Below are 26,853 nucleotides of genomic sequence, written 5' to 3' on the forward strand. Positions count from 1 at the left end.
AAGACAGTAAAGACAGTGCCTGCTGTTTGTTCAGGGGAAAAAGTGAAATCTGCAGCTCAGCAGTCTTCTAGGTAAATGGTGTTCACAGTTTGCTCTGGGCTTCCTGATGCTTCCATTTAAACTACTATTGTTCTGTTTTCCTGGAGGAAGAAGAAAGAAAAAGAAAAGTTTTAACTGGGATTTTTCAGGTGGTGGGGCCTATTTATTTGTTTTTAGTGGTGAAATTGACTTTATTCAGCACATTTCTTTTTATTCCTGGAGGAACAAATTCAGAGCATGTGCAGAACCAGGGAAACGGAAGAGGTGAGATGGAGTAGGTTCTCAGTTTGCTTCCTGCTTACATGCCTGGAACATTTCTCTAAGGCAGAACTTCCTAAACGGGGTGGATTTCAGTGTTCCAAAATACTGATCCTTTCAGCTCACAGGTGGCAGGACAAGGCCTGAAAGGGCCTCCAGTGGCCTTCTCCATGTATCTCAAGTCACTTCCAAATATAGTCCTTTTGTGTGTATAGCAAGATGTGACATTTTTAGAGGCACTAAGAAACACTGTTTTAGAGCCTAGCAGTCCCAAATTCTTGGAGAGAAACACAAGATGGCTATTTGACCCCATCAAGCCTCTGGTTTGCTAGGTTGTGTGGATGTGTCTGTGTTTTACATATATACACATGTATGTATATATGTGTCTGTACATATATCTATAGAGAGAATTAGAGAGTTAATCAAGCATGGTGGCTAATAGCATATGCTTTGGAGTCTAGAAGATTTGGTTTGAAACTCAGTTTCACCATTATCTCACTCTATGCAACCTTGAGCAGGTTACTAAACCCCTCTGAACCTTGGTTTCCTGGGGAGTAAATACCTACCTTTCAGGGTCATGACCTTGAGCAAGTCACACTCTGTTCTTCAGTTTCCTCATCTGTAAACTGGGAAAATAATAGTATCTATCTCGAACTTTTGCTGTAAGAGTTAATATGTTAACTCATGTCTTGGTATATGAGTTAATATGTATATAAATCAGTTAGAACATTGCCTGTTATGTGATTAACTATGAAGTTGTGAGTCTTCATTATCATCATCATCATCTCGTAAAATGTTTAGCACAATGTTTATCCTGTTTAGCACGGGATAGCTATCATCATCATTATTATCATAGTTAGCTCTGGGGAAGAAAATGTTTTTGTTCCCACCACAGAAAACCAAAATGTGTGGAGCTCTGACAACTGCTGAGAACATAGGAGATAAGACTCTCTTCTGAGTGAGTGTAAAGTAGACGTCATCTTTGCAGCCTAGAAGATGAGCTCCAATGCAGGCCTCTTATCTAGTCAAAAGTCTCTTCTCTTTACCCCTTTCTTTCCAGCCTCCCTCCGTCATATTCCCGTCTTTGTTAAAGCACTTATCCATTAATTCTGCCAAAAAGAAAAATGGGAATATTTGTGTTCTTTGGAACCCTGGCCTGTCCTTGCCATATCAAAAAGCCGGCTGCCAAGGAAGATTTGCCCTGGGGCTCCCTGGCTTCCCCTTGGCATTCCCGTTCCACCGCTCTCCATGTTGGCAGCGGAGGGAAACAGTGTTCATGGGAAGGAGTGTGAAGAGTCAGCAAAAGCTGAGCTGAGCTAAAGTGTTATTAGAAACAGAAGAATAACCAACAAATTGAGCTTTCAGACAGGAAAATAGAGGCAACCAAGACCAAGTCCAGCTGGGCACCCCACGGGCCCAGGAGTCTTGGGGCAGATATATTGTGCAGGGGTGTGGCATGGCAAAATGACCCCCTGTGGACTTCTTGTTGGTCCCTGTCATTCCATCTCGGGGTCAATCTACACCATCTCTTGGAATCCGAGCAGAGAGCAGCCCCTAGGAGAGGAATAAAGCAGGAATCGCTTCCCTGGTTCACCCTCCTTTTCCGCACGCGTGCTGGATTGTCAGGGAGCTGGTAGAAGAGGGCATGAGTCAGAACTTGAATACTCCAACTAGAATTCATTCCAAAGCTCTCAGGACAGCAGCCCTGCTAAGGGGCTAGGAGAGCTGCGTGGGAGTCAGATGGACCTGCGCTGAAATCCTAGCTCTTCTCTGCAACTGAATGATCATACTCAAGTTATTAATTTCTCTAAGCCTTGGGACCCGCATCTGAGAGATGGAATTAAAGGCAGTTGCACACATTACATTGTGCCTGAACCAGTTAATGTATGGAAAGAACTTGCCACAGTGGGGCGTCACAGGTGCTTAATAAATGGCAGCGGTTGTTATTCTATCATCATTATCATTAACATTAAAGTCATGTATAAACCGCTCTTCAATGGGTCTGTCCACTGCTACCCCTGAGACAAAATCTCTTTCCTTTTTTCACTCCCATCTGCTGGCAGCTTCCTGCTGGCCTTTCTTGACTCCTTTTCCTCTTTGAATACTGCAACTGATGTTGCTTTAATCTGGGTTTTACTTGTATATATGTGTTCACTCTTTGAGATAGTCCTGGGACTCTGAGCTCTCCTTGAGCCACCCTGGTAAGGAGTGAGGTTGGGACAGAACCCAAGTCTCAGATCTCATCTCCTGCTCTGATCCCTCCAAAGTCTTTTCCTGCCATATCCAATCTGACTGAGGAGCCTTATAAACTGCAGATGCATTCACGGGGCACTTGCTAGGGGCAGGAGAAGGGAAATGATCCCTCCCCACGGAATGATCTCTGGGAGGGAAGGTGGAAGGGAGACTGGGTTACACAACAGGGAAAATCTTGCTGTCAGTAGCTTCTTATTGGCAGTTATTCTGGTTTCTGGTTTTCAAACTGCTGTGCAACGTCAGCTACTGACAGCTTGGGTTGCCGTTTTTGGATGGAAGAGGTTCATAAGCCCAACCGAAGTTCTCCCAAGCCTCCTCCATGGGAATGTTTCAAAGAAAAAGAGAAAAAATGCCATTGGTATCTTCTTTCTCCGAAGCTTTGATAGTCTCTCCAGTTATCATTCTGGAAAGGACTCTGATCTAGTATTTCATGAGAAAACCTAAATGAAGCATGTAAAAATAATCTTCTGTGGGGTCATAGGAGGGATGGCATTAGATGCTACAGATGGAAATGTTGGCTCAAAGGAACTGAGCTTCAGAATGAACAGGACCCCTTGGACGGTTGTAGACACAGGGTCTCCCCACAGGTCAGAATAGGGAAAAGGTGGTTCATCCTCTTAAGTGGCATGAAAAGAGGGCCTCAGGATACTTAAAGAGCGACTCTGCAATGCCAGGATTCTAAGCCTTACAAATGTGGCAGATGTTTTTGGTAGAGAATTTGGTTGGCTTTGAAAAAGAAGTAGAGGAAGACTTTTAACTCAGCGTGAGGACTCAGTCTTTGAAGGCTGATTAAACGAATACGTGGGTAATACTGTGTGCTTCAGACATCTCCCTTTTTTCACTTCTGAACCCATTTTCAAGTGATGTTATCCGAGAGTTTATTGAAATGGCTCAGAATATAATTATATCTGTCTTCTTGGCCCTACCTGAGGGATTTGCTCTTTTCCATCTCTTATGTCTAATGAATTCTTGTCACTAAGTTCAATTTCTGGAATTATCTAGCTGACAAAAGTCTATATAAAGTTTAGTGTGTCCTGGACATATCTAGTTAAAGAATCATAACTAAATTAATATTTACTGTGTTGCAGAGTGGAACTGAGGTCTGCATCCCCTCACTAGAGGGGGTAAAACAATGAAATGCAATGAGATGAAGTGATTCTATCCTTCCAAGGACAATTTCCTGTTCAACTTAAGCACCTTAACTTTGGTGGCTAAGCTAAGGACAATCTTCTTTCTTCTTGTCCCTCCCTTAACAAGGAACTTATTAATTCATTCATTCACTCAACAAATATTTATTGAATATCTGCTGTGTGATAGGAACTCTTCCAGAAGCTGGGAATATAGTAGTGAATAAAACCAAGTTTATGCTCTCATGAAATTATATTTTACTAGGAGGCGATAGACCAGTAACCTAATGACTCTATTATATAATGCTGGTGGAGATAAGTGCTCTGAAGAAAAACAAAGCAAGCTATCTAGCAGAAGACTTGTTTGGAAATCAAACTATTTGGCTAGAGAGAAAGTAAAACACTAACACTTTTTTTTGTTGTTCCTGCACAGTTTATGAAGTAAAAAGTACATTTTTAAACCAAAGAATAAGCCAGGGTTAATTCTAAATGCATTTATCACGTGTCTAGTTGCTTTTGGTTTCAGATTTATTTTTTCTTTATCACCAGATATGTAGCTTGAGATTTCATCTGCCTAAAGAACAATGTGATCATTAAGTTAAGTTTTGATATATGGCAGAAACAACATGACCAAAGCATTAACGCTTCAGGCATCCTTCAACCTGTACAGTTTTGCCACTTGAAGGGCTCAGGACTCTCAAATGATGTTAGTGGTGCTCAGCAAAGATAAACACCTTTGTGCGGACATGGAGACGTGTACTTGTCATAGAGAGGGAACCGTGTCTCAGGGTCAGGTTTGACTGCCCCGTGAACACCAGCACTTCCCTCAGAGATGCGCTGGGCAGAAATAGGCTTGTGAGGCTGAACCCGACACATCCAATTTATTTCTTCTTCTCTTTTTGGCTTTAAATCTGCATTTTAAAAATCGTGGTAAAAAACACAGAACATAAAAAAATCACCCTCTAATTTTTAAGTGTACAGTACAGTACTGTTAACTATATACACAGTGTTGGACAGCAGCTCTCCAGAATTTTTTCACCTTGCATCACTGAATCTTTAGACCCATTGAACAGCAACTCCCCATCTCCCCCTCCCCTGCATTCTACTTTCTGTTTCTCTGAGTATGATTATGTTAGATACCTCATATAAGTGGAATCCTACAATATTTGTCCTTCTGCGACTGGCTTATTTCACTTAGCATAATGTTTTCAAGTTTCATCCATGTCATAACGTTGGACAGGATTTCCTTCTTTTTTAAGGATGAATAATATTTCATATATATATACACATACCACATTTTCTTTATCCATTCATTCATCGATGGACATTTCATTTTGGATGGTGGATCCAAATTGGGGTTTGTGCTGCAGTGAACATGAGTAAGCAAATATCTCTTCAAAATCCTGTTTCCAATTCTTTTGGGTACCAATTTAGGCATTCGTGAACCACTGTATGATGTGTTGACCCTGAATGAAATGCATGGATCACTCTGTTTGTAATTTGCAGTGGTTCCTCCAACCCCCATACACCAAGTACCAGCTGTCTCCCAGGCTCCGGAGACCCAGAGGAGAATAGTAATAAAAGCTAACACTTCTATGATGCTGGGCACTCTTTTAAGAACCTTGGGAGGTAAGTACTATTATTGTCACTCAGGGAGAATGCTGACGCATACAGTTAACTGGCAAAAAGAAGGTGGGGCTTAGTCTCAGGCAGTTTGACCCCAGAGGCTGTGCTTGTAACCCTTACACTGAACAATCTCCTCTTTGCCTTCCAAGTATTCAGGGTATGGCAGGACGGGGCTGACAGACAAGGAAATGACCACATTCAACAGTGCAGGAATTGCTGCTGTGTATACGCTCAAACAGTTTGCTTTGGAAACATGGAGCAAAAAAGCACTGAACTCTATGAGGTTGGGCAGGATTTTTCTAGAGGCAGAGAGGTTTGTGTTAAATCCCGACAGGTGAGTGGGAGGAACAAATGAACAAAGGGGCATTTAAGGTACCTTCCAGGTAAAACAAAATCCATGTTTTTTCACACCTGTTTCGTGCATACCTGCATTCAATACCTGCTGTTCAATTTGTGTGTGCTAGACCGGACTGCAAGTCTTTTGTGTATTATTAATCGCAAGCCCTTGTCACTGGAGGGCAAGTATAGTAATCCTCATTTTACAGGTGAGGAGACTGAAGTTCAGATAGGTGAAGTATGGTGCCCAAGAACATCCAGCCGAAGCCCAAGTCCAGTTTGTCGGGCTCTCCTGACACTCTGCGAAGTATAAAGGGAAGACAGATGGGTAGAAGTCAAGCTCTTCACCCTTGGAGACCCCTGAGGGTGCCGTTGCCCAGGCAAAGGTGTGGTGTGAGCTGGTCCTACTTGGTCCACTGACTGATAAACCTGCCTGGAGTACACAGCAGAAAAGGAAAGGTTAAGAACAAGGGCAAGGTAGCAAGCCCTTTCTTTAAAGAAAAGAAAGCGGGGCCTCCCCCCCGCCCCCCACTCCCGAGCTTAGCACTTCGGCACCGCGGTGGAGCTGGGTGTTTGGTTGCCTTGCAGCCACTGTTCTCCTCGGTCTAAGGTTGCAGTGCAAGGCTCCGTTCACCTGACACTACTGAAAAGCGGAGCGAGTGAAACAGTGGCTTATCACAAGGCACCGGAGGTCTCTGTTTCTGGCTGCGTTCTACCGTACACTTGGCATTCTGAAAGCACTTGTAGATGGACTGCCAAAATGCCAGCTTTTTTTTTTTTTTTTTTTTTTTTTTTTTTTTTTTTTTTTTTTATAAATCCAAGGTAGGGTCAGATTTTCTCTCCATCCACCCTCCTCCCCCTCCCCCAAGGTAGTAATCGCATCATAGGGAAACCTGAGCTGCTTGTTTTTTGCCGCTTGTTCCTATTTGCCTGGAAAATACATTTGCTGGAGAAGAATCCGGGAGGAGCTCGGTCTTGATTTATTGCTCTTTCCCTGCGAAGTTTTTGCTTCTGAGAATTCTATTGTGTCAGAACTGGGGTGGGATTTAGGTCTTGCTCTCAAGGACCTGAGTCTTGGTAATAAGATTAATAAAGGGCATATTCTGGTCTTTCAAGCACTGTGATGTGGGAACTTATTAAGGAGAACGGAGAAGGGATGGTTTGTTAAATTGCTTTGCTGTTCCTGTGGACCTTTACATACTACCCTAATACACATGATGGGCAGACTCAGAGGTTCGAGGCTGTCTCACAGGTCCTCCCCAGAACTCTGCAGCACGTCTCTATCTCCTCATTCTCTCCCACACATAACGCCAAGATGCCCTTGACCAAGGGGCTCAGAAGAGGAATAAGTGTGTTTTGCTTTCAATTCAAACATCCTTAGTGATATAGGTGCTCCACGAATGTGTGTTAAACGGGTGAGGTGGGATTTAGGAAAGAGTGGGCGATGGTGGAAATGGGGGCAACAGGCTGGTAGAGAGTGAGGAAGAGAATGGTAGTCCATAGTAGGAAGGAAGACAAAGCTGGTGTCTAACCCCCTTTGCTTTCTCCACCACCAAAATCCTTTACAGTCCTGGCTTGGGAAATCCAAATATGCTCAATATGTTCACACAGAGGAGGACTTTTCTCTTTGCAAACATGCTCGGGGAGTATTTTTAGTAGAACTTAAATCTGTTTTTACTTTGGGTTCGAAGAGCAACTCACATCCAATGACATTTTCTCTTTTGTGAGACAATCTTGTAGTTAAGCACTTGTCAGCAATGGCCACAGGATAGGTTTCTTTTTGTAACTGCCCCAAAGTTTGAAGGGAAAGTTTTTTGTTTTTTTTTTAAATCATTTCTCAATTCAGAAACTGTATTTTGGTAGATATGGAGGAAAGGACACTTTTGATAAATATACAGGAAGATGAAACAAGGATTACCTTGATTTTAATTATGACAATAATCCAATTGCTCTTTTTCTTGTGTGTGATTTTTAAAAACCACTTTACTGATATATAATTTACAGTCCATAAAATTTACTGTTTAAGTATACACTTCAGTGGATTTAATTTACTTATAGAGTCGCTACTATCACCATAATCTAAGTTTGTAGCATTTTCATCCCCCTAAATAGAAACTATGTACCTAGTAGCAGTTACTCTTCATTCACTCCAGCCCCCAGCCCTAGGCAACCACTATTCTATGGATTTGTCTGTATGGATTTGCCTCTTCTGGACATTTCATATAAGTGGAATCATCTAATATGTGGTCTTTCTTGTGACTTCTTTCACTTCGCATAAAGTTTTCAAGGTTCATCTGAACAATGTCTTAGCCAGTATCAGTACTTTACTCCTTTGTATGGCTGAATAATATTCTGTTGTGTGGATATACCACATTAATTAATTTTTTTACTTTTAAAAATGATTTATTTAAAAAATTTAATTTTATATTGGAGTATGGTTGATTTAAAATGTTGTGTTAGTTTCAGGTGTACAGCAAAGTGATTTAGTTATACGTATACATGTATCTATTCTTTTTCAGATTCTTTTCCCATATAGGTTATTAGAGTTCCCTGTGCTATATAATAGGTCCTTGTTGATTATCTGAAAATAATCCAATTGCTTTTAAATACAAAGTTATAAGTAGTTGGGATCATAATTTCTGAATGTGTGAGGTAGTTATGTACATTCTTAGTGGAGTTAGACTTAACTCCTGAATTGTAATTTATTTGTGGTAGAGTGTCATTTTTCAACCTTTTACTAAGTTGGGGATCAAAATAATTTGATACACAGTTGTACCTAAATACTTCCATAGAGAGGGAAAAAAGAGATTAAAATGCTGCCAGTGTACTGTGTGATATCACTTATATGTGGAATCTAAAAAATACAGCAAACTAATGAATATAACAAAAAAGAAACAGACTCACAGATGTAGGGAACAACCTAGCGGTTACCAGTGGGGAGAGGGCAGGGGAGGGGCGATATAAGGATAGGGGATTAAGAGGTACAAACTATTATGTATAAATAAGCTACAAGGATATATTTATTGGCCACACAGGGAATACAACCAATATTTTATAATAACTATAAGAGGAGTATAACCTTTAAAACTTGTGAATCACTACATTGTACACTTGTAACATATAGTGTTGTACATCAACTATACGTCAACTAAGAAAAAGAGAGAGAAGAATCTGGAAAAGACAAAATCTATGAGACCTTGCTCCACATTGCTTGTCGTGATGCTTGAGGCTAAAGAAGATGGCTTCTGCTTTAATACGTTGAGGCCTAGAGGAACGTAAAATGGACTCAGATTCCCGGTGGTCTTCACTAGACAGCAAAGCATGCTTGGAAGATTTCCTGGTAAGAACCTGAGACCCTGTAAGAGCTCTGAGGTCAAGGACAATGCCTCTCCTGTTCATAGCTCTATTCAGGACACCTAATAAAGACTTCTAACCCAGTAAGTACTCAATAGATAATTGCTGAGTAGGCTGAATGAAATAAAATGGAAATGGAAATCTGAGACCTTATTGGGTTAAGTGTTGATGATTCAGCAGTGAATAAAACAAAGTCCCTACCCCTATGGCGCTTCCATTCTCACACAATGGTGTTGGTGTAGAGAATTTCATCAGAATCATTCCACAGGCAATATATATTTTTGTTGAGAAACTATTTTTCCAGAGTGAATTGTACCAAATCAGTTTGATTCCTTGATCAATTTTCTATAGAGTACAGTTAAACATTTCTAATATTTCCATTTTCATTCTTATTTTATTAACTTATTTTACTATTTTTACTGAGAGCTTTTTTCTTGTGAAAACTTTGCAGTGAAATTTGATTCCTTGGTTAGTTTTTTGTCCATTTACAGTCTACCAATTATAGCTTATTCTATTTGTAATTTTTGAACTTCCTTTTGATTCCTGTTTTTAATAAGTCTAACTTTCCCAGGTCAGATTGAAGACCTCATAATTTAGCTGTTGCCAATCTTATTTTATGTTGATTTGTTCTACCATTTGTTATAAGTGAGATGAGAGATCACTAGATTGTGTTTATATCCCCACTAATTCTTGACACAGTGCAGGATGGCTCTACTGTCTGGAATTATTCTCCCACGTTTAACACAGATCTTCTGATCACTTTGCATATTCTGTTCTCTGTGTCAGCAGAACAGAGTGTCACCATATCTGGTTTCATCTCTAACTTTATCTCCTCCCCTGACACTTTAGGCATTGTTAGTTTCAGCCAAATGGACTTCCTACTGAATGATGCTTTACATTTTTTTGTTCTTTCTAGCTTGAGAGGTTTTGCTTATACAAATTTTACCAATCTCTTTAGGTCTATGAAGGATGTTTCTGAATCTTCCAATCAGAGGTAAATTTTTTTATATCTTTGATGGCACAGATATTATGCTATATTATATTGTTATGTTATATTATATATTATGATATATAATACACACACACACACACACACACACACACATATATATATATATATATATACCCCAAGATATATGTACATATATAATTACCTTGTCTTATTTTCCATGTTTATCTTGAAATTCCTTGAAGGTACTGTTTGTGCCTTACTTATAGTTATGTTATCTAGGGTTACCTAAAAACCAAGCTGAATCCCTTTCTGAACCCATATCACAGTAGGCTGGAGGGATGATCAGTCTCATTCTTGTTGCTTCTCCTCCCATCACAAGTCCACACTGCTACTATTGAGACACCTTAATCGAAACTGGAATGGTCCTTTCATTTTCTGCAGCTGTGCCCCATCTGTACCATATGTGGGGGGTGGGAAACTTAGGCACTGGGGGTTCCTGGGCCTAGGTTTCTTGGTAACTCATACAGACAAACCTCTGAGGCCTTGCCAACTCTCAGGAGTACTCCCCTGAGATGGGCCTGGGTCTTCATTCCTCTTATTTCCGTAGAATACACATTTCTCAGTTCTACCCATTTAGGTTATTTAAGATAAGCTCTTCAGTAAGTTTTCCCAAAAGACAAAAAAAGTCATCTTCTTCAAGTGGCTTCTGCTTTCTTAGGAAAATTCTCTGCATCAAGGAGATACTAAGGGCCTGGCTACTTGCTTGGAATGGTTGGGGAAGGGAAAAACATAAAGAAGAAAAAAGCATTAATATTTTAGGGAAAAATCCTTCCACAGACAAAAAGCTGGAAGACTGGCTCTGAGATGTGAACCTTTACACAAATAAAGGACTAATCTGAATCAGGGATGTAGTCAGATGTTCAGCTGACTTGACACAGGAGACCAGTCAACTCTAAACCATAGGATATATGAGGAAATAAGGACTGGCAGTTGAGCTGCTGGGGATTTGGTAACTAGCAATAGCTAGAAATGTCAACAAGGAGAGAAGAAACATCAGGAAGGTTTGGCAAAGAGCGGGGAGGGCATTGGGACTCAGGGTTAGGACACTGGTCTTCAGGAGGCTCAATGGGACCCAGGCAGGACCTTAGCTCTAGAGGAATGGGCATCAGGTCAGGCAATCACAACAGGGTGTTCAATAAGGAAAAACACAATGAGGACCAAATCACCAGAAAGGGATTCAAAGGTTAACCATATCCAGAAGCAAGGCTGACTTCATGCTAGGTTGCTGAGTCATAGTTCCAGAATTTGCCCTCTAAAAGGAGGAAGGAAGATTGGTCCTCAAGCTGGGGGTGGGGCTAAGTTCCAGCCTGCTGTAGAAATATGAGTTGCCCAAGGGATGGAGAGTGAAGGGATGGGGGAGGAATGGAGAGTGAGTCAGGCAGGCCATTAAACTTGGGTTTCAATGCAGTGTTTGAAAGGACACTGGCATAAAAATTAGTCTTCACACACTTCTCCACACATGGATGCTATCAACACTTAACTTTAAACATGTTGACCAAAATAAAAATGGCCTGCTTTTAAAAAAATCACGACTTATATTTCCTTCTCAAAATCTCCGTTGCCACAATACCAAGGTAGAGAATGTCTTATATGTTGAAAAATATAGTGACAATATTGTTCTGATAATGACTGTTAGTGAAGTCTCCAGAATGAATAGAACATTTTCTGGGAGGATTAGAGAGCATGTCATGGATGATTGCCAGTTTGTGAACCATTAGTCAGGAAACACTTGTGTTAAGGTAACTCTAAGACCTTCAGTTGGGCAACAACCATAACTGATGCAGTGAAAGCACTTGAATGTTTTTCAGTGACTTCATAAGCAAATAGATCCAATCTCTTTCCACTTTAATCTGTACCACATTCTACAAAGAAAAAAAGTTTTCTTAAACTATTAAACACATTCTTCCTCTTGCTTCAAAATTTTGGTAGATCCTTAATATGCTCCACATCAAGTTCAAAGTCTTCCTGTCAAAGATATCCACCACTTGGGCTCCCCTGGTGGCGTAGTGGTTGAGAGTCCACCTGCCGACGCAGGGGCCACGGGTTCATGCCCCGGTCCGGGAAGATCCCATATGCCGCGGAGTGGCTGGGCCCGTGAGCCATGGCCGCTGAGCCTGCACGTCCAGAGCCTGTGCTCCGCAAGAGGAGAGGCCACAACAGTGAAACTCACTCCACCTATTCATTGTTTTCTCGTTGTTCCCAGCCATATTCTTCCCTTAATCTGTTCTCTGAATATGTCAGGCTAATCATTCAAATCTGACTTCCACTTCTGGTCATGCTGTTGATGCCACTGGAGCAAACTCCTTCTGTCTTCTTTGGGATATCCAGAGCCTGCCACCTTTCCAGATCAAGCTCTTGTTTCACTTCCTCCATGAAACCATTTCCAAGAACTTTCTCCCTTCTTTCGACTCTCAGTGTTGCAGAAACAAATGGTCATCTGCTTACAACAACTCTCCTTTTCTTTTTCTTTTACAGAGTCCCAATTTTGTTCTGGGCAGCTCTTTTGAAGCAAGGAATGATAATACTCTGGCTAGTGAGACAGAAATGAATTTCTATGAATTGTTTTCCCAATATAGACATGGCATCCCCTTTTCCTCTTGATGCTTCTTTTATTTTTTTTCTAGCTTTATTGAGATAAAATGGACATGTAACATTTTGTGAGTAAGGTGTACATATACATATAAATGATTACCACCATAAGGTTACTTAACATGTCCTTCACCTCACATAGTTACCATGATTTTTATTTTTGTGGTGAGAACAATTAAGTTCTACTCTCTTAGCAGCTTTCAAGTATACAGCATAGTCAACTGAAATCATCATGCTGTACATAAAATCTCCATAACTGATTCATGTTATAAATAGAAGTTTGTTTCTTTGACTAACGTCTCTTTTGTTCAAACCTCCAGCCCCTGGCAATCAGCAATTGACTCTCTGTTTCTATGAGTTCGGCTTTTTTAGATTCCATATATTTGATACTGGTATGTCATTCTCTGACTTGGTTTACTTAGCATAATGCCCTCAAGTTTCATCTATATTGTTGCAAATGGTAAGATTTCCTTCTTTCTCATGGCTGAATAGTATTCCATTGTTTATATACACCACATTTTCTTTATGCATTCATCTGTTGATAGCTACTTAGGTTGTTTTCATGTCTTGGATATTGTGAATAATGCTGCAACGTGTATGTAGTGCAGTATCTCTTCCAGATAGTGATTTCATTTCCTTCAGTTTATACTTAGGAGTGAGATTGCTGTATCATATGGTAGTTCTATTTTTAATTGTTTGAGGAGCCTTTATACTGTTTTCCATAGTGACTGTACCAATTTACATTTCTATCAATAGTGTTCCAGTGTTTCCTTTTCTCCACATCCTTGCCAGCACTCTTTATCTCTTGTCTTTTGATACTAACCATTCTGACCTGTGCGAGGTGATAACTCATTGTGGTTTTGATTTGCATTTTCCTGATGATTAGTGATGTTAAGCACCTTTCTATTGCCATCTTTATGTCTTCCTTGGAAAAATGTCTATGCAGGTCCTTTGCACACTTTTTAATCAAATTATTTGGTGTTTTTGCTATTGAGTTGTATAAGTTCCTTCTATATTTTGAATAATAACACCTTAGCTATATGGTTTGTGATATTTTCTTTCATTCCATAGGTTGCCCTTTCATTTTGTTGATTGGTTTTTTTTTGCTATGCAGAAACTTTTTAGTTTAGTGTAGTCCCACTTGTTTATTTTTGCTTTTGTTTCTTCTGCTTTTGGTGTCATATCAAACAAATCATTACCAAGATTGATGTCAAGGAGGTTTTCACTATGTTTTCTTCTAGGAGTTTTGTGGTTTCAGTCTTACATTTAGGTCTTTAATCTATTTTGAGTTAATTTATGTGAGTGATATAAGATAGGGGTCCAATTTCATTACTTTGCATGTGAATATCCAGTTTTCCTAGCATCATTTATTGAAGAAACTATTTTTCCCCCACTGAATATTCTTGGCTCCTTTTTCAAATATTAGTTGACTGTATATGAATGTGTTTATTTCTGGGGTCTTCATTCTGTTTCTTTGTGCTATGTGTCTGTTTTTATGCCAAGACCATACTGCTTTGGTTACTATAGCTTTATAGTATAGTTTGAAATCAGGAAATGTAATGCCTGCAGCTCTGTTCTTTTTTACTCAAGATTGCTTTGGCTATTTAGGGTCTTTTCCACACAAATTTTAGGAAAATGCTATTGGAATTTTGAGAGAGATTGCACTGAATCTATAGATGGATTTCTATGGATTGGACTTTTTAACAAGATTAATGGCTTTTTTGTGCCATAAACACGAAAAAATCTTTCCATTTATTTGTTTCTTCTTCAATTTCTTTCATCAGTGTTTTATAGTTTTCAGTATACAGATCTTTCACCTCATTGGTTAAATTTATTCCTAAGTATTTTATTGTTTTTGATGCTATTATAAATGGAATTAAAAAAAATTTCTTTTCAGAGGGTTCAATGTCAGTGTGTAGAAACCTGCGTGATTTTGGTATGTTGATTTTGTATCCTGCAACTTTACTGAAATTATTTATTAGTTTTAACAGTGCTTTTCAGCTTTATTGAGGTATAATTGACAAATAAAATTAAAAGATATTTAAAGTGTACATTGTGGTGATTCAATATATGTATGCATTGTAAAAGGATTCCTCCAATCTAGTTAAACACACAATCACCTCACATATTTATCTCATTCTTCCTCTTCTTCTTCTTCCTCTTCTTCTTTTTTTTTTAACATCTTTATTAGAGTGTAATTGCTTTACAATGGTGTGTTAGTTTCTGCTGTATAACAAAGTGAATCAGCTATACATATACATATATCCCCATATCTCCTCACTCTTGTGTCTCCCTCCAACCCTCCCTATCCCACCCCTCTAGGAGGACACAAAGCACCTAGCTGATCTCCCTGTGAGATGCAGCTGCTTCCCAATAGCTATCTATTTTACATTTGATAGTGTATATATGTCCATGCCACTCTCTCACTTCGTCCCAGCTTACCCTTCCCCCTCCCTGTGTCCTCAAGTCCATTCTCTACGTCTGTGTCTTTATTCCTGTCCTGCCCCTACGTTCTTCAGAACCTTTTTTTTTTTTAATTCCATATATATGTGTTAGCATACGGTATTTGTTTTTCTCTTCCTGACTTACTTTACTCAGTATGACAGATTCTAGATCCATCCACCTCATTACAATTACCTCAATTTCATTTCTTTTTATGGCTAAATAATATTCCATTGTATATATGTGCCACATCTTCTTTATCCATTCATCTGTCAATGGACACTTAGGTTGCTTCCATGTTGTGACTATTGTAAATAGAGCTGCAATGAACATTGTGGTACATGATTCTTTCAGAATTATGGTTTTCTCAGGGTATATGCCCAGTAGTGGGATTGCTGGGTCAAATGGTACTTCTATTTTTAGTTTTTTAAGGAACCTCCATACTGTTTTCCATAGTGACTGTATCAATTTACATTCCCACCAACAGTGCAAGACGGTTCCCTTTCCTTCACACCCTCTCCAGCACTATTGTTTGTAGATTTTTTGATGATGGCCATTCTGACCGATGTGAGGTGGTACCTCATTGTAGTTTTTTTTTTTTCTTGTGGTACGCGGGCCTCTCACTGTTGTGGCCTCTCCCGTTGTGGAGCACAGGCTCCGGACGCGCAGGCCCAGTGGCCATGGCTCACGGAAACTTCCAAAACTATGTTGAATAATCGTGGTGAGAGTGGACAACCTTGTCTTGTTACAGATCTTAGAGGAAATGGTTTCAGTTTTTCACCATTGAGAATGATGTTGGCTGTGGGTATGTCATTTATGGCATTTATTATGTGGAGGTAATTTCCCTCTATACCTACGTTCTGGAGGGTTTTTATCATAAATGAGTGTTGAATTTTGTCAAAAGCTTTTTCTGCATCTATTGAGATGATCATATGGTTTTTCTCCTTCAATTTGTTAATATGGTTTATCACATTGATTGATTTGCATACATTGAAGAATCCTTGCATTCTGGGATAAACCCCACTTGTTTATGGTGTATGATCCTTTCAATGTGCTGTTGGATTCTGTTTGCTAGTATTTTGTTGAGGATTTTTGCATCTATGTTCATCAGTGATATTGGATTGTAATTTACTTTCTCTGTGACATCTTTGTCTGGTTTTAGTATCAGGGTGATGTTGGCCTTGTAGAATGAGTTTGGGAGTGCTCCTCCCTCTGCTATATTTTTGAAGAGTTTGAGAAGGTTAAGTGTTAGCTCTTCTCTAAATGTTTGGTAGAATTTGCCTGTGAAGCTATCTGGTCCTGAGCTTTTGTTTGTTGGAAGAATTTTAATCACAGTCTCAATTTCAGTGCTTGTGGTTGGTCTGTTTATATTTTCTATTCCATCCTTGTTCAGTCTTGGAAGGTTGTGCTTTTCTAAGAATTTGTCCATTTCTTCCAGGCTGTTCATTTTACTGACATATAGTTGCTTGTAGTAATCTCTCATGATCCTTTGTATTTCTGCAGTGTCAGTTGTTACTTCTCCTTTTTCATTTCTAATTCTGTTGATTTGAGTCTTCTCTCTTTTTTTCTTGATGAGTCTGACTAATGGTTTATCAATTTTGTTTATCGTCTCAAAAGACCATATTTTAGTTTTATTGATCTTTGCTATTGTTTCCTTCATTTCTTTTTCATTTATTTCTGATCTGATCTTTATGATTTCTTTCCTTCTGCTAATTTTGGGGGGTTTTTGTTTTCTTCCTCTAATTGCTTTTGGTGTAAGGTTAAGTTGTTTATTTGAGATGTTTCTTGAGGTAGGATGGTATTGCTATAAACTTCCCACTTAAACCTGCTTTTGCTGCATCCCATAGGTTTTGGGTCATCTTGTTTTCATTGTCATTTGTTTCTAGGTATTTTTAAATTTCCTCTTTGATTTCTTCAGTGATCTCTTGGTTAGTTAGTAGTGTATTGTTTAGCCTCCAAGTGTTTGTATTTTTTCCAGATTTTTTCCTGTAATTGATATCTAGTCTCATCGTGTTGTGCTTGGTAAAGATACTTGATACGATTTCAATTTCCTTAAATTTACCAACGCTTGATTTGTGACCTAAGGTATGATCTATCGTGGAGAATGGTCCATGAACAGTTGAGAAGAAAGCGTATTCTGTTGTTTTTGGATGGAATGTTCCCATAAATATCAATTAAGGCAATCTGGTCTACTGTGTCGTTTAAAGCTTGTGTTTCCTTATTTATTTTCTGTTTGGATGATCTGTCCATTGGTGAAAGTGGGGTGTTAAAGTCCCCTACTATTATTGTGTTACTGTCAATTTCCCCTTTTATGGCTGTTAGCATTTGCCTTATGTATTGAGGTGCTCCTCTATTGGGTGCATAAATATTTATAATTGTTATATCTTCTTCTTGGATTGATCCCTTCATCGTCATGTAGTCTCCTTCTTTGTCTCTTATAATAGTCTTTAGTTTAAAGTCTATTTTGTCTGATATGAGAATTACTACTCCAGCTTTCTTTTGATTTCCATTTGCATGGAATATCTTTTTTCATCCCCTCACTTTCAGTCTGTATGTGACCCTACGTCTGAAGTGGGTCTCTTGTAGTCAGCATATATACGGGTGTTGTTTTTATATCCATTCAGCCAGTCTATATCTTTTGGTTGGAGCATTTAATCCAATTACATTTAAGGTAATTATCGCTATGTATGTTCCTATTACCATTTTCTTAACTGTTTTATGTTTGTTATTGTAGGTCTTTTCCTTCTCTGTGTTTCCTGGCTAGAGAAGTTCCTTTAGCATTTGTTGTAAAGCTGGTTTGGTGGTGCTGAATTCTCTTAGGTTTTGGTTGTCTGTAAAGGTTTTGATTTCTCCATCAAATCTGAATGAGAAGCTTGCTGGGTAGAATAATCTTGGTTGTAGGTTTTTTCCTTTCATCACTTTAAATATGTCCTGCCACTCCCTTCTGGCTTGCAGAGTTTCTGCTGAAAGATCAGCTGTTAACCTTATGGGGATTCCCTTGTATGTTTTTTGTTGAATTTCCCTTGCTGCTTTTAATATTTTTTCTCTGTATTTAATTTTTGATAGTTTGATTAATATGTGTCTGGGCATGTTTTTCCTTGGATTTATCCTGTATGGGACTCTCTGCACTTCCTGGACTTGATTATTTCCTTTCCCATGTTAGGAAATTTTTCAACTATAATCTCTTCATATATCTTCTCAGTCCCTTTTGTATTTCTCTTCTTCTTCTGGGACCCTTATAATTTTTTTTTTTTTCGTGGTACACCGGCCTCTCACTGTTGTGGCCTCTCCTGTTGTGGAGCAAAGGCTCCGGACGTGCAGGCTCAGCGGCCACGGCTCATGGGCCCAGCCGCTCCGCGGCATGTGGGGTCTTCCTGGACTGGGACACGAACCAGTGTCCCCTGCATTGGCAGGCGGACTCTCAACCACTGTGCCACCAGGGAAGCCCCTATTTCCAATATTTTATCTTCCAGATCACTTACCTGTTTTTCTGTCTCAGTTATTCTGGTATTGATTCCTTCTAGGGAATTTTAAATTTCACTTATTGTGTTGTTCATCATTGTTTGTTTGCTCTTCAGTTCTTCTAGTCCTTGTTAAACGTTTCTTGTATTTTCTCCATTCTATTTCCAAGATTTTCGATCATCTTTAGTATCATTACTCTGAATTCTTTTTCAGGTAGACTGCTTATTTCCTCTTCATTTGTTTGGTGTGGTGGGTTTTTACCTTGCTCCTTCATCTGCTGTGTGTTTCTCTGTCATCTCATTTTTCTTAACTTACTTTGTTTGGGGTCTTCTTTTCACTGGCTGCAGGTTCGTCTTTCCTGTTGTTTTTGGTGCCTGCCCCCAATGGCTAAGTTTGGCTTAGTGAGTTGTGTAGGCTTCCTGGTGGAGGGGACTGGTACCTGTGTTCTGGTAGATGAGGCTGGATCTTGTCTTGTTGGTTTGCAACACCACAACTGGTGGTGTGTTTTGGGGTGTCTGTGACCTTATTCTGATTTTAGGCAGCCTCTCTGCTAATGGGTGGGGTTGTGTTCCTGTCTTGCTAGTTGTTTGGCATAGGGTGTCTAGCACTGTAGCTTGCTCATCATTGAGTGGAGCTGGGTGTTAGCATTGAGATGGAGATCTCTGGGGGAACTTTCGCCATTTGATATTACATGGAGCCAGGAGGTTTCTGCTGGACCAATGTCCTGAAGTGGGCTCTCCCACCTCAGAGGCACAGGCCTGACACCTGGCTGGAGCACCAAGACCCTGTGAGCCACACACCATGTGTTCTTTTAAGAGCACTCTTAAGTAACATCCTGATTGTGTGCAGTACAACTTTAATTTTGAATTGAGAGTTGCGGTGGTTGTGATTTTTGCCTTCCCCACATGGTTGAAGGTTACAATTTTTGTTTTTGGAAACCCCACCACCTCCTTATTTCTATTACTATTTTTGCAAGAAAAGTGTAAGGAGTGTTGGAGTGGAGGTGAGATTTGTGATCAGGAAAGCACTGGATGACCCCCTTCTCCATCTTCCGCTGCTCTCTCTCTGATTAGTTCCTATCCAGCAGCAGATTGAAGCAGGAGATGGTCCTTCTCAATGTTTGTTCAGCAGCTTCACTTCTAGGTGAAGGCTTCATGAACCAAGTCCCCTCTTCTTCTTCTTCTTCTCCTCCTTCTCCTTCTCCTTCTCCTTCTCCTTCTCCTTCCCATTGGTGTGAACATTTAAGTTCTACTCTTTTAGCAAATTTCAATTATACAATAGTGTTATCAACCTTAGTCATCATGTTATGCATTAGATCCTCAGACCTTATTCCTCTTTTGTCAAGTGCTTTTTCTGCATCTATTGATAAAATTGTGTGATTTTTATCTCTTTGATCTTCTTCCTAGAACCTGGACTCTAAGTTGCAGGTGTAGCAGTCATCTTGTGTTTATAAAATGATCAAAGGAATAAAAAAGAAATGCTAAAGATGGCAGAACATAAAGAGCATAGACTGGGATTTTAGTAATATCATGGGTTTACTGCACCAACCCTGCACTGCCTATCTATAGCCATCTTTTTTTTTTTTTTTGTATGACAAAATAATCCCCCTTTTGGATAATTCACAGTAGGTTAGTGGGTGAAATGTACAGCTATTGGAACACCTATATAGTATCTCCGTGTACTTAGAGTCAATGTCATACGATAAATCAGTTATTTATTTTCTTACCTCTTTATCTTTGCTAATTCTTTCTCTCCAATTAGATGATTATCTCCTTGTGGGTGGGTATGATCTTATATGTCTTTATCAATATTTTATCATTATTCTTAGACACTGGTAGAGGCATCTAAGTAATTGAGTGCAACTAACATGCAATTACATCAATCAGCCAGTAACTATGTAATAATATAAACTATGAATCCAGAATAATAGAGATCATGCAAGCTGGGGGAGTTTGCATTTTGGAGTAGTTTTATTTTGATACTAGAAGTCAGATCGTTGCATATGTGTTTTTAATGTACTTGCTTAAAAATGGTCGTTAAGAGTCTTTTCATACATTAGATTGTTATATTTCAGTATTTAATTTCATTATATTTCGCATTAAAGGAGTGCTTGTAATTTCAGCAGCCAGTGTTAAAAACAGAATAATTAGATGATAGAGTCAGGCAACCTTATAAAACCTATTTAAACTATATCTTAATGTAGTTCTTATTATGGGATAAATGATATAATACTATGAAGATATTCTTGCATTTCCAATGCAAATTTGAAAGAGATATTCTTTCATTAGCTGTGTAAGAAGCCATTCCTGCAATTCAGGAAGTCAAGAAACTGAAAGGCCTGGATGTTGGATGAATTATCTATTTAGAGTTAAGTTCACCAAGATGATAAGAGTAAATGATGGAGAGGGAAAGAGTGAGCCAGGTACTAAAGTGACTGATGAATGAAGAAGATTGATCAAGAGGTAAAAAACAGCAAAATGAAAGTCAGCAAGGGATATTGTCAAATGATTATGTATGGGTATCACGTATTATTATTAAAAGCATTATTTTATTAAAGTTTTGATTTTTCTTTCCCAGTAATTATTTATGAAAGTAATTTTAAGTTTCTAAATTAATGGTTTCCTTTTATTTGTTCTTTATTTTTTATTTTGAATTTTATTATATTTTGACTATATAACATGGCGTGTTTAATTCCATTTAGTAGAACTTATTGAGGATTTCTTTGTGGCTTAATACATGGTCAATTTTTATCAGTGTTTCACTGCTGTTTTAAAAGAATATCATTCTCAGTTTGAAGGGTCTGGAGTTTGATATATAGCTCTTGAGTTCATCTTACTAATTATATTATTCAGAGAGTGAGGAAATCAGACCCAAAGTTTAACTCATTTTGTATTAAACTCAGAATAATATGTGTATGCTGTTATATAGTTTGTTGTCTGGAAGAAAACTTGAAATTTTAAAGAATTTGAAAGATTAATCCTGTGATTCTGACTTTAAAATATTAATTGATGATAAGTTTGTTATTTTAAGCTGAAAGTTGTTAAGAGAATTTGCTTAAATTTTAAAGGACTATTGAAATATTTTAAAATAATTTGTAATTAACTCTAAATAGTTGTGTAAAAGCTAAGGAGGATTTGCCTAGTAGTGTTGTGTATGTATCTGCCCAATCAAGCACTTGAAATTCTTCAAAAGAAAATAAAATATACTAATCTAAATGCAGTTCAAAATGCTTAAGGAAATCAATTAAGTCCATGAATTAAATGGCTTAAGTGTAATTTAGTCCATTCTACATTAGTTGGTCATACATTAGTTAAAGATTTTCCTGAAAATTATTGTTCTTGTTTTACATAAAATTTACTAGATTTATAGATAACATGAAAGAATCTTTAAGTGAATTTGAATTTAAAAGCTTAAGGGAAATTTCAGCACTTTTTTTGTGTATGCCCTATTTTTTTTTCTTTTTTTTTAATTGAAGCATAGTTAATTTACAATATAACGTTAGTTTCAGGTGTACGATGTTTTTCTAGATTAAACTACATTTAAAGTTATTATAAAATAATAGATACATTTCCCTGTGCTGTACAATATGTCCTTGATGCTTATTTATTTTATACATAGTAGTTTGTCTCTTAATCCCCTGCTCCTATCTTGTTCCTCCTCCCTTCCTTCTCCCCACTGGTAACAACTAGTTTGTTTTCTATATCTGTGACTCTCTTCCTGTTTTGTTATACACACTCATTTGTTTTATTTTTTAGATTCCACATATAAGTGATAACACAGAGTATTTGTCTTTCTCTGACTTATTTCACTAAACATAGTGCTCTCTAGGTCCATCCACGTTGTTGCAAGTGGCAGAATTTCATTCTTTTTTATGGCTGAGAAATATTCCATTGTATAGATATATACCCCATCTTCTTTATCCATTCATCTTTTGATGGGCACAAGTTGCTTCTATCTTGGCTACTGTAAATAATGCTGCTATGAACATTGGGGTGCATGTATCTTTTCAAATTAGAGTTTTCATTTTCTTTGGATGTATATACCAAGCAGTGAAATTGCTGGATTAGTTCTATTTTTAGTTTTCTGAAGAGCCTCCAAAGTGTTTTCCACAGTGGCTGCACCAATTTACAGTCCCACCAAGAGTGTACTAGGGTTCCCTATTCTCCATATCCTTGCCAACATTTGTTATTTGTAGACTTCTTGATGATAGCCATTTTGACTGGTGTGAGGTGATATCTCTTTATGGTTTCAATTTGCAGCAAATTTCAGTTTTAAATTGAGAAATTTATTATACTGAATACTTAAATTCCAAGTAATTCTAAATAGTCTTTTCTGGGCACAAGATCCCTCCTTGAGCATCAGAAAACTCCCATTAATGAAAGCTAATATTTTTAATACAAAGTCCAGAAATGGGGGTGGGTGGATATGGATTTATAAACAAGGAACCATAGAAGAAATCTCAGTGAAAGACTTCAGGGAAAATGATAGCATGAACACAGGTGTCATATAATCCTCCCATCCTCAACTGAATTGAACAAAGGAATGCAAACATAGAGAAGCTGTACACAACACCTAAAAGAAGACTATCTGTATCTTACAAAATTTCATGAAATTTTACTAGATCCTTTGCAAATGGGACCAAAATTAAAGGAAGCTATCAAGGGGTCAACAACACTTCCATTTGAGAAAGTTTCATGAAACAAATGGACAGATATCCTGGAAAAATATCATCCTCTAATTGTAATTAACGAGGGACCAGGGCTGGAAGCAAAGGGCAGGGGGCCCTGGAATGGGTCAGGGGAATCTTTCATTTAAAGTCTCTTTTACCAACACAGATCAACAGAGTTTGGAAGCAGAATGGGCACCCTTGGCAGGAAGCTGATTCTCCCATCCCTGTGGGCTCCTTCAAGAAGGAGACTAGACAAGGGCTCACCATGTGGCTGAACTTGTTCCAAATAGTGCAAATCATTGGGCAAATATTAGAGGGGAGGAGTGATGTAAAATGTTGAATGGAAGGGTTTTTGGATCTGGAAAAAAATGCTTGAGTTGGGGATTGGCTCAGAATCATAGGGAAAGGGCGAAGCTCTGCTCTTGCCCTAATTTTTTTTTCATGTTGATCCTAACTATCCGCACTAAAAATTAAGGCCTAAAATTTACTTCCCTACTTCCTCCTGTGCTTGCATTGTGGATGTCCAGGTCCTATCTAGTTAGAGTTCTAGAGTATGGAATTATGGAATTGGGAAGTGAGTGGGAGGGAACTTGGTCCACACCAGACCCTCTTCAATCTTCTGTTGACTGTAGAATCTCTCTTTTCAATGTAGACCTGAGAGCCTGAGAAGGTGGTGTGTGATTGGCTTCTTTGTGTGCACAATAGAGTAATGAAGCTTACTGAGTGTAAAGCACACAGCAGACACATAAACACTTCAGTATATGCACTAATTAATGCATGTGAATCTGTGGTGGGTGGGAGTAAGTAGGAAGCCGGGCCCAGGGAGATTGTGGAGAGGCCAAACAGCACTATCACCTTGATGGTTGATGTTAATAAAAACCAATGACAGGACTTCCCTGGTGGCGCAGTGGTTGAGCGTCCGCCTGCTGATGCGGGGGACGCGGGTTCGTGCCCTGGTCCGGGAGGATCCCACATGCCACGGAGCGGCTGGGCCGCTGAGCCTGCGCGTCTGGAGCCTGTGCTCCGCAACGGGAGAGGCCACAACAGTGAGAGGCCCGCGTACCGCAAAAAAAAACAAAAACAAAAACAAAAACCAATGACAGTTTGTCTCTTTGTACTATAAAATGGATATATGTCAATTCATCCATCCTCAGTCTTACTGATGCCAGTTTACTCCTGCAGTAAATTACAAAAGAATAACCAATACTATCTTATGAATGTAATTATTACCAAATCCTACTTATTACCGGGGAAAGCAACTCATAGGCTTTTTTACCCCATGGCTTTGCCACGACCATGGCTGAAATCAGAGTGTAGTCTTATTATGAAGAATTGGTCATATACAACTGTGTTTGACATTTTTAATTGTTTTCTGGTTCTTTACTTCTTTGGCTTAAAGATCAAGTGGCAGCTAAGTGATTTATATGATGCGTAAAATCGTGACTGAGAAAAGATCTACTCAGTGTCTGCTTTAAAGTAACAGTGTGGTTTAGTGGGAGGGGCAAAAGCCCAGGGGCAGAAGGACCTGCATTTACACTCTGGCTTTGCCACTAACTAGTGTGTGATTTTACATAGGTTGTTTGATTTTTCCAAGTCTGTTTCCTCACCTGGAAATGTGGTAACTCTAACAAGTAATTGTAAGAATTTAAATTTTAAATTAGACAGCAAAAATCCTCTAATATAGTACCTGAAACATAAAAAATGTTCAATAAACACCAACTATCCCTTAAAGTAGCTTATAATTTATTCCAGAGGATGTCAATAGCTTCTGTCTTTACTTTTTGATTTTCAACTGTGTAGAGACCCCAAAACCCAGCTGTAAATTACGCAGAGAAAGAATAATTCCCAAACATCTGAAAACCCTTCTATTCTAATGCCATTCCTCAGTCCTGGGTATTTGGATATCTATTTACTTTTTAGGGTTTAAGGTGGGATGTCTCAAAGGGCAAATGATGCACTTTTTAAAGACAGAGATTAAGTTTTATTGCATTATTTTCTAGTGGCTAAAACTCTTGCCAGGCATTTTGCTATATTCTGTCTTTATATGAGAAATGAATATTAAAGTAAGGGGATTGGGGGTATAGAGAATAAGGGAGAAATCAGGAGGAGAAAAGTGAGAGCAACAAGAAACACTCTTTCTTTCTGTCTTAAGTTATTTTTGCGCATTCACATAGGCAGAGTGTCTAAGAGCGTGGCCTGTATAACTGGCTTCTTGATATGCACAGTTTAGTAGAGTTATGGAGTTTAATGAGTGTGAAGCAGCCAGCAAACACACCCAACTCCTTCAGCATATGCACTAATTAGCATATGTGAGAGTAGAGTGGTTGGGTTGGAAAGAGCTCTCCAAGGGAGATTGGGGCAAGACGGAGCAGCATTGTGATTTTGAGAGCTGATTTTTTTAAAAAACAGTGATAGTTTGTCTCTTTTGCATTCAACAAATTCCTATAAAAGGCTGGTAATACCCATAATAATTTAGTTTATATGTCAGACCCTGTAGGTAGTTTGTAAGCTCCTTTAAGGCAGGTTCTATGTCTTATTTCTCTCTGTACAACCGTCCCCTAGTGTAGGCACTCCATAAATGTTTGATGGATAAATGAATAAATGAATGAACACGAAGTTAAGTAGACTGAAGTTACTGAGCTGAATGTGTTCTGCAATCCTGAAAAGCTGAGACTGTAACTTCAGTAAAATATCTTAAGAGGCTACCTCTGTCCATTTACTTGTCTAGAGCAATATTGTCCCTCGCTATCACAAACTGGAGAACCACAGACTTAACTTGTGAATAATGCATGTACGCCTGTGTGTGTTTTCAAAATTTAAGCTTGTCAGCTACAGGTGGAAGCTGGGGTATAATATATCATAAAAATTTGGATTTGTGTGGTTTTCTCGATTGGCTCTTGACCGATGCACCGTTTCTCTTGAAAAAAGAAAAGACTTGGCTTTGGTAGGTCAAATGCTTATGTGAAAAAATTTGACCAGACCTAAGTTGTGACTACCCTCTCTGGATGGGACATGTAATTTGTAATTCACCATCATCCCTATCTACTCACTTTACTCATTTACGTTCCCTACTTGATCCAGAATAGCTGGTTGAGTTTGTGATCTCTGCACCAGATGATGGCCTGGTTAAAAAAGGGGCATCCAAGGAAGAAGGGGATACCTTACTCTCTTCCAAAAATACTGTGAGGAGTTTGATTGGACCTGATGAGGATCTGTCTGGTTGGGGTTACAGGGAACGAACACCTGCAGAGCAGCTGCATTTGGGGACAAAGCTGATACAACTGTTTTTGCACTGAGAAATGGAGGGAAAAGAAATGATAGATTCCAAATTCCATTTCATTAGGCTGCATAATGGTCCTTTGTGGTCAAGAAGACCAGTCTTTCAGCAGACGGGGGGTTGCAATGAACGAACTTGGTTTCTGAAGGGCGAAGAGCAGAATGGAGTTGGGCTGAGATTGTGCTCAGTCTAAACTATCGCATACAACCCTCTGGTTCTTAGAAGTCAGCCAATTCAATTTACTTACATTTGGCTTCCACTTTCAAAAACGCATACATTGGATGACACAATCGTGTTATATTAGATTCATTAATATTTTACAGTGATGCAGCAAAGAGCAGGCCAAGTACCTTAGACACATGAGATTTATGACCAGTGATTAATCTTGTAAAAATAATGAATTGCCACC

Source organism: Neophocaena asiaeorientalis, unplaced genomic scaffold (assembly GCF_003031525.2).
Source record: "Neophocaena asiaeorientalis asiaeorientalis breed wild unplaced genomic scaffold, Neophocaena_asiaeorientalis_V1.1 scaffold496, whole genome shotgun sequence".
Taxonomy (NCBI): domain Eukaryota; kingdom Metazoa; phylum Chordata; class Mammalia; order Artiodactyla; family Phocoenidae; genus Neophocaena; species Neophocaena asiaeorientalis.